This window comes from Mastigoproctus giganteus, chromosome 10, assembly GCF_048544385.1.
Source record: "Mastigoproctus giganteus isolate SK-2022 chromosome 10, ASM4854438v1, whole genome shotgun sequence".
In the NCBI taxonomy this organism is placed as follows: Eukaryota; Metazoa; Arthropoda; class Arachnida; order Uropygi; family Thelyphonidae; genus Mastigoproctus; species Mastigoproctus giganteus.
The window spans coordinates 121292443-121312177 of NC_143584.1; the positions used below are offsets into that span (position 1 = coordinate 121292443).

General features: G+C 37.2%; 1 protein-coding gene across 1 annotated transcript in view; it reads right to left on the reverse strand.

Annotated features, from left to right (window-relative positions):
* Positions 1–19735, reverse strand: part of LOC150079260 (uncharacterized) — a 316981-nt gene that overhangs the window by 79288 nt on the left and 217958 nt on the right. The window contains exon 4 of the mRNA XM_090383765.1: positions 5303–5501. The gene's annotated coding sequence lies outside the window, so the exon portion shown is untranslated. The remainder of the gene's footprint in view (positions 1–5302; positions 5502–19735) is intronic.

Here is a 19735-nt window from a genome sequence, read left to right on the forward strand (position 1 = left end):
TCGGCCTTAACGGGACTCGAAACGGGCTCTTTCCATACTGTGTAGAAAAATAACCTTCATAATCACAATGCTACCGGGAAGTTTAGTGAAGCAAGGAGTTGACAAACATTCTACGGAACCATTCACCTTTTTGATATAATTTGCTGCAGAATGAGCGAAATGGTAAATCCATTCTACAGCAGCACACTGCGATAAGAAAACGAAGAGCTATATCAGAGTGCGGCATTCGGGAAACGGAATAACATCAATACACATCTCTCAAGTCTACTTGTGATCAACTGAAGATGGAACTAAGGTTCGTTCGCTCTCCTCGATTTATTTAAGTCTATCGACACTTCTGTTAGTATTTACAAGCACATCCTGGTCTTCAGTGTGGATAGACTGTTGGAAAGTGCTAGCGGTGATTCCGTATCACTATTCTTTGCCACACGCCTTAAACACTACACTTCTCATTGTATAATCAGGTCACAGGTTTTGGTGTCAACAGCTGTGCACACATAAAGGGTGATGCTATATCACTTGCAGTATAACTGGTTATTTAGCTGGGCTCATATTCGAAAAATTAAAAAAAATAACAATATAACGATTCTTTGGTCGGTCGGCAACACCCATCATGTAATGTCTAAACCCCAACATCACAATGACCGACTTTATATTTCGATAATGAGACGTAAAAGGAATCATTTTACCAATGTGCCTTTAGGTAATCAAACGATTATTCCATCCAACGTATCATCGGGGTGAGTGATCACAAATACAAGGAAAGACGCGGAAATTACAAAAGGGAAAGAAGATGGGGATGAAACAAGAAGGCACTTCCCTCGATCATGTTTCCTCTATCATATAGGCCATCGAAAATCGAACGCAGGAGCGAAAAGAGGTGGGATGCGGACAAGTACCTCTATAGAGGATATCCCCAGAGGGTAGGGTGTGGATACATGAAGCCCTTCAAACCGGGACATCCCCAGAAAACCGGCACTGCTGAACGGCATAAGTGTGGCGAACGCCATACGGAATAGTTGAGAGAGAGAGAGAGAGAGAGAGAGAGAGAGAGAGAGAGAGAGAGAGAGAGAGAGAGACTATTTAAAACGAATTGGTTTCTCCTTTTTCGGCCACCCCATGGTGATGCTAAGACACGAATGCATTGTCCGTCACTAGCCTGCGTTAAAAAGCACGTTCCACTGCAGTGGCACTGACAGTGGTTATTACACGTCTTAACCTGAGTTCAACGGTAACAGCCCCACCCAACCCTTTGGCGGATTAAAAAAAAACATGTTTTAATTAATGAGTGCCAAGCTATACCTCACTCTGGTTTTCGAGAGGTGATTTACTGAGACATCAGTTTCCTGGGGACTGATAATTCTTCCCTCCCCTTCAATTTATAACAAAAATTATTAACATAATTTCTAGTTCACGCCTACAGCTGCTTAGGTGGTTATAAAGCAAGTATTTCCACAATTCACCTCTTAGTCACGTACAATCATAATGATTATCAGCTAGTATTGGTAAAATATAGTGAGAAGTGGCAGAGACGGTTCTTTTTCTAAACAACAGTGTCTGACTGCCTAGAAAAATGGGCAACTGCTTTGAAGATACAGAAATGTGGGGAACGCATCGGGATGATTTGCGAGAATCTACTCAGCCTGGATACCAAAACAGTGGTCAGCAGTCCCTGCGTTTAAGAGAATCTAATGCATAGCATACGTTAAAGGAGGAAGTAGCAGAACTCCTGTCGTTACGAGAATGCTGAGTCACCGTCTTGTCGTCAGAATCTATTCCTTCACTGAATAACCCCCCTCGACTTTTCTGCCTGCTGTGCATGTTTGAGGGAAGTGAAAAATTGCTTCAACGACAAGAATAATCGTTCATATTTTTATTTATTCTTCCACTTCACAGATCAATACGCAATCTGAGGATATACTAATTTTAAAATTTACACAACCCATGAATTGTTGACGAGTCCTGCCGAATAAACCTATCAACGTAAAAGAAACTCGGTTTCAAATGAAAGGACGAGTAGTATTTTATCATCTCGCGCGGTATTTAAATTGTGTAAATCTCTGGTGATGTCAGAAGTTTCGTTTGACGCTTTTTTTTTTGAGAACACCAAAAGTTTATCTATTCTTATACATTAAGTTAATAAGAATCTCTCTAATAAAAACTGAAGATTTGCGTAAGATCGTTAAATATTCTGTCTACAATTTATTCTTCCACTTCCGAAAGGGATAAAAGAGAACTGAAGAAAATCACAAATGCTTTCGTTCTCTTTTTCTGGAAAAACGCTGGGAAATTCCATTACTCTATTCCTTGGGGACACTTAGTTAAATATTGTGGTTCTCTCCCTGCTTGCTTCCATTCTTTAATTTGAGCATCATTCTATTTGAGCATCCTGGACACTCACCTTTCAATGTGTCGCCGTTTCTAACAGTTGTTTTGTTTTCCCACCACTAAGGCTATGAGGCGTAAGGGTAGTGTGTGTGTAAATTGCGTATATTCAAATACGGCTTGTCTGTTTCACTGGACGAAAAGTACAAGATTCTGGGAAAAACTGTGCAACTTTCTCCCGAGAACAACTAACTCAGCCAAGGTGTAAAAAAATCCAAAGAAATTCTTTCCCTCTTGATGGGCTTCGAACTTACACGTTTCTCAAGGACGAATTGTGATCGTAACACCGCTGTGCTATTCCCAAGGGTCGTTCATGTCACTTAGCGAAAGCACAGATTTGCTACTTCATTACAGCGAAAAAGAACATTATGTAAGGTCGTTATATTTACAAAATGACTGCCATCACTTTCAATAACAACCTTAAACCAGAAGCATTATTTTACACATTCATAACGCTTGCTATATCTTTTATAAGTAGAGACGTCTGTGTTAAATTCATGAGTGTGTCATCTGTCGACCATCACCTACACCTTTCCTGTTTTCAGTGTAACATTTAAGTTCTGGTGATGTGACCGCGCTGTGACGGTTGGGTGGGAGATGGGGGAGGATATTAAGTACAAGTTGTTTGTAGTGAGTGTGCGACGGTTTAGAGGTCATCTGATGCGGAGGTGTATAATAGAAGATGAAATGTACACGTAAACAGTCCACACGGGAATCACGTGTCATGCTTAATGGCGTAACAATGAGCCACGCAGACTTCCCGTCTTGCAACAGAGTAACGGGCAAATGACCAAGTGCCTGATGGTACGAGTTCAGATCTACCTCAAGATACCCCGCATGAAATAAGGTCCCGACCGTGTCCTGCTGATGAGAAAGCTACCGGTGTGTCATTTCTTTCCATCTGTAAGTGATGCAGGGAGGGAAAAGAAGCGGGGAGGGATATAAACGATGGGAAAAGAAGAAACAGAAGGGGAAAGCAGAGGAGGGGTAAAGGTGGAGACGTGTTTGTTTCGTCATTTGTTCCGTGTCGACGTGTTTGTACTGAGATCTGCCAGGCTGTGCCATGGTAGGCAGGAAGCACAAACGAAAGATTTAGCCCTGCAGGCGTGGAGAATACATTGAGGTACAGCAGTTGAGTGCCGGTTTAGAGTTGTCTGGCCGGTGTCCGAAGGCGTGTCCCTTGCTATGTATATGTATCTTAGGAGTTGGTTGTGGCCTGTATTCGGATGGCAACATTGCTTTCAGTCGCGGGCGTGGGGTAGCTGTATTTGTCTTCGTGGCAGAAGTTGTCCTAAATAATACCTTAAGGATGTACAAACTGACGGTACAAGGAGAAACACTCCGATGACTTCAAGGGAAAGTTCTTGAAAGGAAAGCGGTTTTTTTAGCAAACAAAAAAAAATAGTAATCTCATTGATGAAACAGCGGTACAAATAGGTTGGGTTTCTGGGGGCTTTTTCTTGATATAGGACAATAATGAGTCAACAATTTATTAAAACAAAAAAAATAAAAAGAACTCAGCCATTTGCTTTTGTACCAATGGACTATAATATTATTTCTTTCGCCTCTTTACCAGTGATGGGCAGAATGGACAGATTTACACAACTATCGCAACAAAATCAGCTACTTGTGGACTTTTTTTTTTCACGGCAAATAAGTTTGTTTACGCAAAAGTTTTTTGGTTTGAAATTCCAGGAAACTTTTGCGATGGTTGATACTAAAAAAACTTTCATTCGCTTAATTCCATAATCTTCCTAGAGTATTATAATATACACATTTAATTCTTTGGAACATAACCGTTGAACAATTTCGCCATTCAAAATTCATCCGAATTTCGATATGATATTTGCAATACCTTTTTAAGATGCATGTGACTGCAAATAAGAGTTTCTAGTAATGTCTGGGTTTAGTGAACTAGGATGTCTCTCTGAAAGATCCGAAAAGGAAGGGGGCATCAAATTATTTGCTTTCCTAAAGCAATATTATAAAAATATAGTGCATGAAAGACATTAAGTCGGATAAATACACGATTTATTTTTAAATTAGGCACTTCACGTTTTTATGCAATTTTAAATGCTTTTATTGAGTATCCCAAAACTATAAAAGTAAAAAAAAATCTTAAATTTATTTCTACCAAAGGCATGTTCAATATACTAAATAATATTGAATTGTTGTCGACGTTTCGGATTCAACTTTCGATATCCGTTATCAAGATGAAAATTAGTAGGTGATTATCTTCTCAAATGGTACCAGTCACTAGACAAGAATGCAATATTATTTAGTACACTGAGCGTACCTTTCGGTCGGAAACAGGTTTAAGATTTTTTACTTTTTGGACTCAATGAGGCATTTAAAATTGCATAAAAACGTGGAATTAAGTTTTTCTATATTATAAGAGGCTGGAAATGTATAGCTTAATGATAAGTATTTTCTATGTGTTTTGGTAAAAGTAGTCAGAGATCACGCTCTGTTGAAGTTTTCAATAACTGGAAAACTGCCAACTTTCCCATAGGAATAAACAAACAAACAGAATAAACGATAATTCTCGAAAGTGAAGAAATTCTCATTGGGAACCTTAGTACAAGACAGAAATAATTTGCATTCTATTATGGTCTACTTTTTCGTTGTAAACAACGATTTGTCCGTAATTAGCTAATTAAGTATATATTGTACAATTGTGAATTGTGCAAGCGTGATGTCATTTCGGATGTTCATCAAGGAAACGTTTCGCCATTTATTAGACGTTGCCATCCGACATGATTCAAGATAGAACAGAAGAAAGGAAATAAAAATATAATCTCAAATTCAGCACAATATATTGGAAGATTTAAATAAATAAATTCTAACGCGGCGTGGAACGTTATTTTTCCTATCTAAGCTGTGGCTAATTAGTGTGAGATTGACTTGTGTAACTCACCTGAACTGATCGCAGCTTAAACACTTTGGAGTGTCGTCCTTCGGAACTAAGTCCAGATGAGCGCTGATCGGTACTAATGGAGGTGGTTGCAGTTGAGATTTTCCTGACTGCGACGGGCTCCTTGGACTACGAGGACTAGGAGGATTTACGGCGGAATAGGTGTTTGATAGATCGCTCTTGTGACAGTCGACAGACTTTTCTGAAAGAAGGAAAGGCATAAAACATTTCAGAATGTCTTTCGAAGAAAGTTAACAGCTTATAATTGATAAGATTGATTTAACATTCCGAATTAAACTATCCCCATCTTATCATAAATGTTAAACACGAAGCGCATTACTCAAGTCATACGTTTTGTTTTTAGGATTATAACTGTAGTCCAAAATCAATGATGCGTTTCGTGTTCAGCAGAGTGAGCCATTGCCGACCAAATCGACCGATTTCCTTTCCACCTTTCAGCATGCTATAGAAACTATAAGATCCATCTCAGCACTTTATAGTGCTCAGTTGGATCTTGGGTTTTTTTTTTTTTTTTTTTTGATAAATCATACCAAGATATCTGCAAAACTCGATAATTTTGAAGTTAGAAGTCCTTGATTAATAAAATAAAAGTTTTCTTCTGCTTTAAAAAGTCAATCACAGAAAGAAATTCAATTCTCCTTGGAAATAACTACATATTAACATCTTAAAAATTATCCAGCAAACTGGTATTTATGATCTTAAATTATATTATGTTTTCTATACGCTTTAAGGAGTTCGGTTTGTCTCTATTAATTATTTCAGATCATTTTCACGAATCTGTGAGATATTATCATTTTTCTGATAATAATATCTCACAGAGTAAGAAGATTTTCGATTCCTAAGTATTTTTGCGAATGTATGCATTTGTTGCGTTTTACTGGTATCGAATTTACTAACGATACATTTCCAATGATAATATTCAAGATTTGAGTTCGAGAAAACTCAGATCACATCTAAAAAATAAATGCATATGATTTATTTGCTTACTTAATAGTATATTATATTACAAGCAGGACAATAAATCTATAAAAACATACCAATGAACCTACAATACAAGTTAATTTTAGCGCGTACAAAATAAAAAAAAGTTAAAAAACCAAACAAAAGTAAAGAAATTTACAATTAGGAACATATTCAATTCAAAAGTCCATTAGAATTAAATAGAATCATAATATATAAATAATAAATGTTATAATATACCTCAGAAATATTGAAACAATTATCTTAAATTTATAATAGCATTTTCTACAAATTCTTCTCCAAACACTGCATCTTTAAAATATTCAACTTCACGTTTTCCGATATTACTATTAATTAGAATACGCATGTATTTTATTTGATATTCTCCGAATCGTAGATCCTCACTTGACTGAGTTCCTCAAACTTTACTTCTGACCAAATTAATTACGCATTTATTTCATTACTTCGCTTCTTAACTGTTACATTACTAAATATGTCCAATTTTCTTGCTCTGTTAAAGCCATGCTCTTGATTATATTAACACGCTGTGCACCATCTAGTTGCACGAAAGAAATACTAATCAATATGTAAGTTTTCATAAACTGACAATAAAAAGAGCGGAAATGTAAAATACTGGAACTTACCTCTCAACTGCTTAATGTTAATGGACGAGTTTAATTAAAAAGAGGCGTGGGTATTAAAAACTGGCTAAAATTAACTTTTAACCAGTCCACCTTTCTCAATGCCCGTCATAGGAGTGCAATTCTGTTTGCAAGTCATTCTCGTAATGACAGTATTTTTATCCATGGTTATGTTAATACAAATGCAAAAATTTCCCAGTGTGTGCGTCTATAAATACAAGTTCTTAACTATTATCTTTAAAAATCTTTTTAAGTTCAACAAAGTTTATGTTATTGCCTTATTCTATGGTTTGCTTGTTAGAAACTACGAGGATATTGTCCGCTTAACGAATAAATAGTTTAACTGTGGGGTAAAATGGTCTTCAATAGAAGCTAAATAGGTTTTTGAAAGTGGGGGCTGAGATACACAGCCCCATTGGAAGCCCGTATATTTGCTCGTTAATATTGGAGTTAAACCTTAAATACCAGGCCTGAATAAGAAAGGATGCAAATGTGATAATACTGTTTGAGGGTGTGATACGTTGTTTTAAATTAATATCGCGTGTAAGCTACTCTTTTAATTTAGTTAATGTATAATCAAATCTATGTTAGTGTATAATGATACGACATTGAGAAAGGTGCGCTTTCCTCTATGCAATTAAATTTTAATCAGTTTTTAATATTCACACCTCTTTTTAATTAATCTCATCCATTAATACATAAGCAATTAGGAGATAAGTTCGGGTATTTTGAGTTTCCGATCTTTTTTTATTGTTATTTCAATCTCGGAACTAAAGGTCATCCATAACATTAATATAGTTTTCATAAGTAGTAAACGTTTATAAATCTTTTAAGTTTCCAGTAACATGTCCATTCGTTTTATGTTTTTGGAGAGTGCAGATTTACTGAATGACCACCCGAGGTTTCGAGCTTTGTTGTATTTCGCTTGGGTCTTTCACTGTCTCATGCGGAATATCCTGAACCAACATTTTACGTAAGAAACTCGTCTTGATTCTCATATAATACCCGTCCCTTCCTAACGCGGTTTTTATATCTTACAAGATAAGGTGGAAATTCTGAGACAGGTCAGAGATAAATTTGCTCATGCAACCGTTTACAACGACTTTATATACTGTGGTAAATGCCCTCGTGGATAGCACAGTTGTTAGACTGTGCTATCCACAGCGAGTGGTAAAGCCCTGAGTTAGAATCCCGTCGATGACGTGAGGAATTTTTATGGGCCTTTTTCACAACGTGGCTGAGTTAGTCGGTCTCAGACAAGGGTAGTTTGGTTTTTTCCTACCCGAAACTGGAGTTTTTTTCGCCCAAAAACCAGAAAATCGACCTCAGATCAGACGCAATTTACAGATAGTATACACGGAGCAAGCAATATGGCCTTACTTGCTGATACTCCTAAAACCCTTCTATAACAACTATAACAACTGTGGTAAACCTGAAAGTTGCATTTCATAAGAAGCGTTAATACACAAAGGAGCATCTATTACTGCCTTTGAAGCAGTGCGGGCTAATTCTACTACGAGACAGAGTAGCTACTGATATCAAAGGTCGAAATATCCTTCAAACGACATCATCATTATTTACTCATATGTAACCAGGTGAAAAGGTTCTGAAAAAATAATTTAGCCTTAATTCCTTTGAATCTTCATTAATTTGCGTTGAATTTGCATTCAACATGTGATAAGTTTTAGATATGAAAATAACAGTAGCCCAGCTAATACTAATTGGGGGCTGAATGATTTTACGAGAACGAAAAACGGAGTTATATGGACTAGAAAAAATCTTATCACAGTTAAATGTAATAATAAACCCACAACTGATAGTATCCATCTAACCATATTAAAGAAAGAAGTTAGATAGGTCATATAATTAGAGCTATAATGAGAGCACTGTTAGCGTTATATTAATATTAGTATTAAAATGATGCAAGGAAGCGAACTTATTTTACATCTGCCAAAAATATTCAATTTTTTTTAAAAACTAAAACTTCTTCACAATTTTTTTTTCAATAACACTCCAAAGGAGTATATTGTAAAATAAATACCAGTTAATTGAAGTAGCAAAATACAAGTAAGATATTAAAATGCTATTTGTGCCACAGTGCTTCGATTTCTGGTTTCTGTGCAGTAATTCTGTGATAAAATAATGTTTATACAGTTCTTAAAACACTTGGCCAGGTCCTTTTTAATTGCGGCTAATCTGGGTGGTTCTACGATGAATTCTTAATGGAGTATTATCTTCAGTTTATTTTTATTTCTCAAACAACGTTATATGTTCAATACTGTACAGGTATAAGACAATAAATGAACTCAATGAATATTTTATGACTTTACATGTCACTTCAGCTTTCCGCACATAAGTGATAAGAATGCCTGGATTTTTACTGAAGGATTTTCTTGCAAACAACTTTTTTTTTAAATGAATTAAGAAGACTGAAAACTTAGTAATAGTAATTCAGAGACTGGTCACGACTGCCATTTATTTTTGTTATTCTTTTTAGGTAAAAAAAAGTTGCCTATCTTCCCACCAGCAATACTGGACGTCATAATCTAATACTGTATGTGCTAAAAATCAGTGCGCAATGAATGCGGGCATGTCCCCTTCGTAGATGATCTCTCTGCACAGCTCATATGTAATGCAAACAAAGTGAAACAGTAAAAAGTGAATTTGCAACGGCATAACTTAGAGCCTTTTGTAGGCCAACAGCACAAAAAATAAATAAAAAATAAATAATAAATAAATAATAATAATAATAAATAATAGTATTGTCCAAATCTTTTACTTCTCTTAAAGGCATATATGTTTCAATGTATTGATTTATTTACGTATATAATAACATAAAAGAGAGGCTCACTCCAATAACAATGTATTTATAAATAGCATTAAATAATAAAATTAGAAACAAAGACATTTTTCCCTGTTATAATAAATGGTGTGTGCTTCGCATTTTATTTATTTTTTTTATTTATATCAGTTTAACCACTAATGCTTTCACCCCACAGAAACAGAGGGTGTGTTTATTTACTTACAATATTACTGTAATTTTTTTTGAGAAAAATGAAGTCATACCTATACCTGGTATAATCAATTAAAATTATCAATCACAATTAACACTTCAATACCACCTGGGAAGTTTTCGAAAAACTGAAACAGGTTATTCCTGTGAGGCACTACTGCTACCTGCAATTATGCTGTAGTTTTAGTCGCATGAACAAAAGAAAATTACTAAAAAAAAAATAATAATAAAAATTTTAAATCTAACTGAATTGAACTTTATTCTTATTTAAAATTTATCTTTAGTAATTTTCTTCTTTATTCAGGCTGTTTAACTACATAACATGATTGTATGTGACTGTAGCGCCTCACAAGTGCAAACTGCAACGTAACCTGTTGCAGTTCGCAACAAAATTCCCAAGTGCTAGAAAGTATTAGTTGTAATTGATAATATTTAAGAAAAATAAAGTAAGAATTACTAGTCACATATATCAGAAAAGTAAAGTAGTATTTATCTGAACAAATACTGATACTTTTGAAATAATTTTCTGCGATATTCATTAGAATGACATTTCGGTACAAAGAAATGATTCGTACACCCCCAATACGGTTGTAACGAGATATTACTACAGTGAACGTTCGCTATATCAAGAGCTGAGAAAATAAAAAAATAATAATTGTTATAAAGGTTTTTTTTTATACAAAAATTAAACGTTAAAATGTCATTTAATAATGAAGAAAAACATAAGATGTTGTATGATAAATTCTATTCTCCACCTAATAATTCCTATTCAATCAAATAACAGGATATTGAAATAAATAAAGCTGATGCATTATCTTCCATAGGTAGGTCTCACAATGAAAGGCTGCTTCAAAATTGATTCAATCTTTTGCAATTCTCTCACTTCTCTGCAGCACCATTACGGAGAATGGCTTATCTAATTCCATCCTATTTTCAAGGGGTATTGGGAAGAGAGAGAGATAGTGAAACTAACCTATTGCCCCTTAATCTTACATTTGCTGACTGATATTATCATAGGAATTTATGGTTTCCAATTTTGTTTGTACAACCACACCTACTGTTTGTTTTTTTACTCTAGTAAGATTATCTTAAAACATACCTTAATTGTATTTCCATGGAAGGTAAGTTTAACAGATATTTTAGTTGTTGCTGTTGGGTTTTAGGAACATCGGCGACTAAGGCTATGTTGCTCCGTGTATATTGTCTGTAAACTGCGTGTGTTCTGAGGTCAATTTTCTGTTTTCTGGACGAAAAATCTATACTACCTCGCCTGAGACCGACTAGCTCAGCTACGTTGTGAAAAAGGCCCATAAAAATTCCTCCCATCATCGAAAGGATTCGAACTCAGGTCCTTTGCACCCGGTGGGGGAAGGACGGCGATCCTATTGACTGTGCTACCCACGAAGGCCATATATTTTAGCAGTACTGAACTTTTAGTAATAGCGATACAGTGCAAGGAAGCCACAGGCCTTTGCTGCACTGGCCGAAAAAAAAAGAAGAGTAGATAAGAAAATTTAAATTATTTGCTTCCATCCTCACATAGGTAACTATCCAGTTGACCTTTGAATAATCGAAGTCTTTCCTAATATGGTCGGCATTTTGACAATCTCACCTTGCTAGTTTCCGTCTTTGGATCCTTTCCAAAAGCTCAGTGTCTTTTTTTATGATGAAGTCTCCACACTTGAACACAGTATTTCAAATGTCGTTTTACAATTGCCTTATACAGTGGGATTATGACCGCCATATCTCTACAGGATAATGTTCGATAAATCATCAATAGAACACCATGGACTTTCCTAGCTGTCTGTTTACACTGCTCAGAAAAATTCATATCTGCCCGTATTATAACTTACAGTTCCTTTTCTTCCTCTACTGTTTTTTAATTCAACCCCACAAAGTGTATAAGTTATTTTAGGGTTGCTGTTCCCGAAGTGTAAGACCATGCATTTTGCTGTATTAAAACATAGCTGCTACTTTTCTGACCATTTTGAACAGCATGTTCAAGTTATCCTGAAGGGGCGCTGCTTGGGTACTGATCATTAACAATTCTACCAATCTTTAAGTCGTCTGCAAATTTTGACATCAAGTCTTTTATCTCATCCGATGTCCTTTATGAAAATCAGAAACAACAGTAGTGCAAGAACCAATCCCTGGGTGGCCCCACTTCTAACTTTGCACCAGGCTGGAGAATATCCATTAATCATAACCCTCTACCTATTGCCCTGAAACCACCCAGTGATCCATTTTAGAATTTTTCCAGTAATCCCAACGTGTTCCGGCTTATACAATAACTTCTCATGAGGGACTGAGTCAAATCCTTGCTAAAATCCAAATAAACTATGTAGAAATTGTTGCCTACATTCAGATCATTAGTAACTGTTTCAAAATAGCTTATTAAGTCGGTTAAACACGATTTTCCCTTAACAAAACCACGTTTTATGTTATTTAGAATGCCATATCTATCTAAATATTCCTGAATTGCACTCTTAATAATTGTTTCTAAGATTTTCCCTACCACTGAAGTCAGCTGGTTTGTAGTTACCTACTAAAAAGTTGTACATAAGGTTCGAGCATCTGTTCTCGGTACCTCTGCGCAGTTACGGTATCCCTAACGAAAAAATGAAGAGAGGTGCGGCGTTGATCATTATTCTGCTCCACACGAGAACACCGCCTTCACCGTAAGTGTCCCTTTCTCTCATGTTGGAGGGATGATACAGCATTCTTCGTTATCTCTAGATGAAATAAAATCTAGAATCTGTTTTTAGGCTAAAACGGGACTCATCAGAGAACAGAAATGTACTCCAATTTTCAGAGCTCAAAATTACATGCTCATGGAACCAGTTTCGATGAGTTCTGCGGTGGTTTGGGGTTAATGGAGAAAAAACCACTGGCTTCCTTGCGTTGAATCTACTTGAATTGTACTTTGTTAACGCAGTCCGGTTGGAAATTTTTCACCTGTGGCCGCAGCAACCTCAAGAGATAATTTATGACAGGTTATCGTAGGGTTCCGTCTTGCTGTTAGAAACAGATATTGGTCTGTTCTGGTTGACGTTGTACTCAAGGCAACCTTGACCAGCTCTTCTTGTAATGGTTCCTGTCTCCTGAAACTGTTTCCATAGCGCCGAGGCGACACTGCGTGACACGTTAAGCCAACGTGCAGTCTCCACCTGCGACTGCCTGGCTTCAAATCGGTCCGCCGAAATCAGCATAATGTGCCCTTCAACAGGTTTTCCTTTCGATGATTTTATCGGAAAAATTCTGTATCCCTGACTCTCACTAGGAGACCTCACGATCCGAATTGTTCTGCAGAACAAATCTGGACTTACTGGTAAACAATATACGCAGCAATTTGTCTTGGGTCTCTGTAATACGCTCTAGCCAAATCAAGTGCTCTCTCCTGTGACCTGCAACCTGCATTTTATGGTAGAGGCTGACACAGATGTTTCTGTAGAAGCCGTGAAATCTGCATACTCCAGTTGTACACATGTGTATTTATTCCAGCAGTCAAAAGTATTTTGTCTTCAGACAATGATTGCTCACAAGTGAAACTTTATAGAGATGCAGAAAGGTCGCGTATATTTATGTAAGAACTTTACAGAGGTGCACTGGGGAGAGGTCGCCGTAGGCGAGTAGGCAGGAGCGATGGTGCATAAATACGTGCTTTGAGTGACTGTGGTTCGATCCTGCGTGACTGCTGAATACGGTGATGTTTCTTGTATTCTCTCTATCTATCTATATTGTGATCTTCTGTCTGCGTAGTCGTCCCGGAGTATAAACAGAAAATTATTTTAATACCAAACCACATCGCGTTGCAGTCAAATATTTCCATGGGTTTCATAGCTGTCTACCATGGAAGTTTTGGAAACCAATGTGGTTGAACTAGAAATAATGGGAAAGTAACAGAAAGTTCTGATTACAATAGAAGAAATAAAATGTAAAATAACGTTTCCCACGAGATGATATGTTAAAAAAATAAATAAAACAAAACTAAAGAAAAAATCAAAATTATAATACAGGCAATGTTATATAACCTCAGAGAAATTGCAAGAAGTTTGAAGGACTATACTTTCCTTTCGTGTGTTTTTGAAGCGAGTAGGATTTAAGCTACTTAGTTAATGCAAAGGTGGTTATTATTATTGTTGTTGTTTATTAATGATTGTTTCATCCATCGATATAGGAGGAGCAGGGATAGGAAGGTATATATAAAAAAGCATGATTAACCAAGTACAGGGTCATTAAACTTAAAGTATCCCTATGTCGAGGGCTCTGGAGCGAGTTCTAAACTGAAGAGAAATTTGAACAACAGGTACAATAAAGAATGCGCTCGCCATTTATTGGAAAAAAAAATTAGTTACATAATTTGTCACTGTATGGCAGGTAACTGTCTTAGTTAAGATTATACAAATAACTTACGTTATTTTCATAATCGTAAATTATTGCCACAGCGCCTCTACTCAGCTCTACTGTTCTGTATAAAAGCAAAGCAGTCTCTTCAAAATCATAAGTCGATGTTTGCCTGCACTACAGCAGCAATGCCAATGACGTTGCAGGAAAAGGCGCTATTAGTGAAGCTGTACTATCAGAACAGCAACAATGCAGCTGCGGCTATCAGAGAATTCCGGCATTAGAAGCGAATAAGGCCGACGTGAACCTATGACTGTTTGTTCTGTCCGCAAAATGATTGCGAAATTCGAAGCGACAGGACATCTTGGTGTTCAACCAGGTAGAGGTCAAAAACGAGTGGACTCCTCTCGTGTTGAAGATGTAGCTATGGCTGTCGTGGATTTATCAAGTCAATCTCCATGTGGTAGTGCAAGTGTGCTAGCTGTTTCTCGTGAAGTGGACATGCCATATTCCACTGTAAGGCTAGTAATGCTTCAGGTGTTGCGTTACTATCCTTACAAGATGCACATGCTACAGCATGTGCATCTTGTAAGGATAATAAAATGCACATGCTACAGCAGCCAAAGCATGGTGATGCAGATATTCGTTTCATATACACACTTCAGTTTCTGGCGCGAATGACAGTGTATATCACTTGGCCATGGAACATTCTTTGGAGTGATGAAGCCCACTTCTGCTTAAATGGACAAGTGAATACGCACAACTGTCACATTTGGGCAACATAAAACCCTCGAGTTATCCAAGATGTCCCGTTGTATTCTCCAAAAGTGACAGTGTGGTGTGGATTTACGGCCGCATTCATGATTGGGCTATTTTTTTTTTTTTTTTTTTTTTTTTTTGAACAGGTAACACCGACTGAACCCCGCACCTGTTCCGTCAATGGACAGTGATATTATGAAATGTTGGCAAATTTCGCAATACCAGAGCTGCAAAAACGTGGGTGCTTTCAGGATACCATATTCATGCAAGATGGTGCGCCACCCCACATCCACCGTCGTGTCCAAAGATTGTTAAGGCAACACCTTACAGACGAACGGGAGAGCAATATAGCCTTAGTTGCTAATGCTCCTAAAAAAAAAAAAAAAAACCAAATAACAAATAACAAACGAACGGGTCATCAGCCGTTGTTTCCAGACATCTTGGCCACCCCGATCACCGGACCTCACCCCATGCGACTTCTGGTTGTGGGGTTTTTTGAAGAACCAGGTGTATCGGGAAACATGTCAAATTCTGGCAGATCTGAAGGACAGCATTAGACGTCATGTGTTGATATGTTGCGTTCTGCTGTAGAAAATGCTGTTCTTCGAATGGAAACTGTTGTTGACCCAAAATGGAGGATACATTGAACAATTGTAGCTCTGTTCAAGTGATTTGTGATATCCATAAAGTGACAAATTTTGTAAATAATTTTTTTTCCAATAAAAAGCGAGCGCATTCTTTATTGTACCTGTTGTCCAAATTTCTCTTCAGTACGAGCCTTAGAACTCGCTCCAGAGCGCTACACATAGGGATACTTTAATTTTAACAACCCTGTACTTACAAGGAAATACACACACTGTTAAAAAAATAGGAACGTTTGTATTAAGACAGTCACAAACAGAATAAATTCAAATAAATGCAATCACAACTCTGACGTGGAGTGATGACGAGTTGCCTCGTTGAGTATAAATATTGCACAGGCTGTTAGATTGCAGTAATCTGAAGTCAGAATGGGGTAAACGCGTTATCAGACTTTGAAAAAGGTCTTATTATGACATGGATTTCTACCATCTTCCCTGGCCCCCAAATTCATCTGATCTCAATCATATTGAGAATATATGGGAAATGCTGGAGAGAGCTGTTCAGTAATGAAGTCCTCTTCTTTCAACTTTGTCGCAGCTTCGCGATATTTTGCTGGAAGAATGGTTACAATTAGACTAAAACACCTTACAGAATCCAGGACGCGCTGCGGACTTTCTGTTATTCGAAACAAAGGCGGCCCGATTCGATACTGAATAAAGGTGTGATCGTATTTTTTTGGCCAGTGTGTGTAATTAGGTAAGTTTAACATATATTATTATTATAGCAAATATTTGCATGTTTGCCTTCACCCCTTTTACACAGCCCACCGGATAGACGGGTGTACAAGGCAAGAATAGCAATTATTTACAATATTTACAAGACAATTATTTACAGTACCTTACAAAAATCGTGGTTCAAAAATGGTTTTATGTTTCATGATTTTAGGTTGCATAACGATCATAAAGATCCGATTAAGTGCTTATTACATACTTTTATTATATTATAACCCGCTTATTGCAGGCTATTACTTCTTTACATAGTACTACATCTCATTCTATATTCTTTATCCGAGGAGTTTCCTTCTGGGGTGCTCCCGTTCTATAGTTAAAGTAAACTGTGGGCTTCAGATAGCTGTTCACTCTGTATTCCTTTATATTTAAAACAGAATAATTAAATCAAGTTTACATATGTATTCACAAGAAACATTAATTCTCATATATCAGAACAAACTTTGCCATCATAACGAGTTGTTCTGGTATTGCAATATTTTCAAACAAGTGGCCTCGTAAAAAGCTATATCAGGACAACTCTTTGTGAAGGCACAGTTTGTTCTGCCATGTTATTGCATTAATTATGCAGTTTGAATCGTGCTTATCGCAAAGGAGAGAACAGTTTTCAAACATTATAATTTCAAAGAATATATTCAGATTTTATGGATAACTTAATAAACTGTATTGGTGGAGTCTGTCTGTATAGTATTTCTTGATGTTGATAGCGTCACAAAAATGGTCATGGCTACAAAAGCATTTATTTTCATGAATGAGAGAGAGAGAGAATCTGAGATGTTGTTTTGGTTTATTACTACTACCAAAAATAGACATTCGTTCTTTTTAATCTAGGTCGCAAGTCTGAATTTTAACTATCCTCCTCCCTTATCACAGGGGGTTCTATCTAAGATATCTAGAAATACGCCACAACACACACACACACACACACACACACTTCTAATTGAGGTATAATTAAGAAATGAAAAGTAACAATAAGGAAGCCTGGGGGCATGGGATTAACAAGCGGAACATTGTATTGTTTGGACATCATAATGCGTCCATGTTTTTGTGATACGTGAAAATAACGAGATAACTGACGACATCAATGACGTCAGCGCTAATCACAGATTGTTGCTTCATAAGACGCAATGTAATTTATGGACAATACTTGGGATGTATATTGTATTTCTAGCAGCGTGGGGCCTGCTGATTCATTTATTGTGACGAACAATTATAGCTACTTTATTAGAAAGAAATAAGGGATGGTATCTGGAAATACGTACTGATATATTGTATGGAGAGATCAACCGCGTACATGTGATTAGGCAATAAAGGTGTTGTAAAATCCATTTAAAAAGTATTAGACCTCTCTACAAGAAGTCAATATAAATATCGCCGCCATACTTGTTATAGATACAAAAGATGTCCAAAAATGCTGCAGAAAATGGAGGAAACCTTTTAGAAAAGTGTCACCCTTGAGAAAGACAGAGATGCCACACCTCAGAAAGACAGAGATGCTCCACCATCTGCATTTCTTAAACTGGCCATTACATTGAAATAATGGGATAATTGTTCTTTCTTTTATTTGGCAAGAAGTGAAGGAAATACGTTTCAACAAAACAAGTTGACTGGTGAGGTGACTCATGTTACAACTTTCATCACACTGCACATTTCGTTGAATCTATCTGCGCGGGTAGGTAGCACAGTGGTATCGTCACCGTCCTCCCCACACCGGGTGGAAAAGGCCCAGGTTCGAATCCCGTCGATGACGCGAGGAACTTTAATGGGCTTTTTTCACTCCGTGGTTGAGTTAGTCGGTCTCTGGTGTTTTCTCAGATACTGGGGTATTTTCGTCCAGCAAAACAGGCAAATCGATAAGAGAACACACGCAATTTACAGACACAAAATACGGGTTAATGTAATCAATTACGGGTAACCCTAATATAATAATTTTAAAAAAATGAACCTAGTGACCACAAGTGTATCACATATGTAGTGGAAAATGCTTTAACTAAGAAAAAGAGAGATTGATGGGTTTGCATTTAAGAACTGCAATAAATATCCGTTTATTTGTTGTGCCAGGCAAATACATAATTTACTGGAGATAAAGTATCTAATACGACTGAGGCCAGAAAAGTAGCCGATATGGCCGACGCCCTCACATCACAAAGATATACAAACAATAAAGAAATGGCTGTTATTTACGCCAAGATAAGATATAATAATACCCATACACACAGCCGTACGGGTCAGAAGACGGAATGGTATCAATGGTTTCGTTGTGGTATTTGTGATCTACAGAGAATAAGAATATAGCTACATTGTGCTGCTGAATAGGTTTGTTTGAACGAGGTATAAGGAAAGAATCTATCACGAGAAAAGATTCGTTTAGAGAGGAATTAATGATGGCTTCTGATTAGTACTCCTAGGGGGGGAGATGTGCCAGCAACCCTTATCTCCAATAGAAGGGACCTGCCAAGCATTTGAGAAGACTCTGGAAACTGCCCGTAAAGACTTAATCCGAAGTAACTTCTTGAGTGGAACCAAATTTATGTGTTCTGTCATTGTAGTGCGGGAGATGATGTGTTCAAGGCCATTTTTTTTTTTTTTTTTTTTATTGGTTAGCCCATGTTAGTGGCCAATATTTCAAGGAGAGAAGAGGAGACGCTTAATGGTGGATGATGCCGCAGCTGACCAGATTTCAGCAGCACATGAGATAGAAGAAAGAAGATAGGTTTTTACGCTTGTACAAAGGGTACTAGGAAAGTTTTGCAATATGACGCAACAATGAATCACAGGAAGCTGCTTGTTGCTGCATGTTGAGACATGTTCATACGTGCATAGTAGCCGCCGCGCCAAGTCGATGGGCTCAGTTATTCATTAGTAGTGAGAGTGTAAAGTGCTTGCGATGGCATCGTGGTCACGAAATGAGATGACAGTTTTGCGGTATAATTTCGTGCGTGGTTTAACCATAGACCAGTGCTTAGAAGAAATGACTCTTGCACTAGATGATGATTGTCCACATCGTACAACGATGTTCAGGTGGTATAGAGAATTCCAAAGAGGAAATTTCACTCTGGAGGATTCTGAGAGGCCGGGAAGGCCACGAACGTCAGCTACGGAGGAAAACGTTACTGCTGTGAGGAAAATGCTTTACGAAAACAGGCGAGTGACCTACCAACAGATAGAGGATACTTTGGGCCTAAATGCACCAGCAATTCGTTCGATTCTGCAAGATCATTTGCACGTGAAGAAACTTTGTTCTCTCTGGGTGCCGCATCAACTGACTGAAGAGCAGATGACACGACGTGTGACTTGGTGCCGGGAGATGTTAAAAAAGTTTGATAAG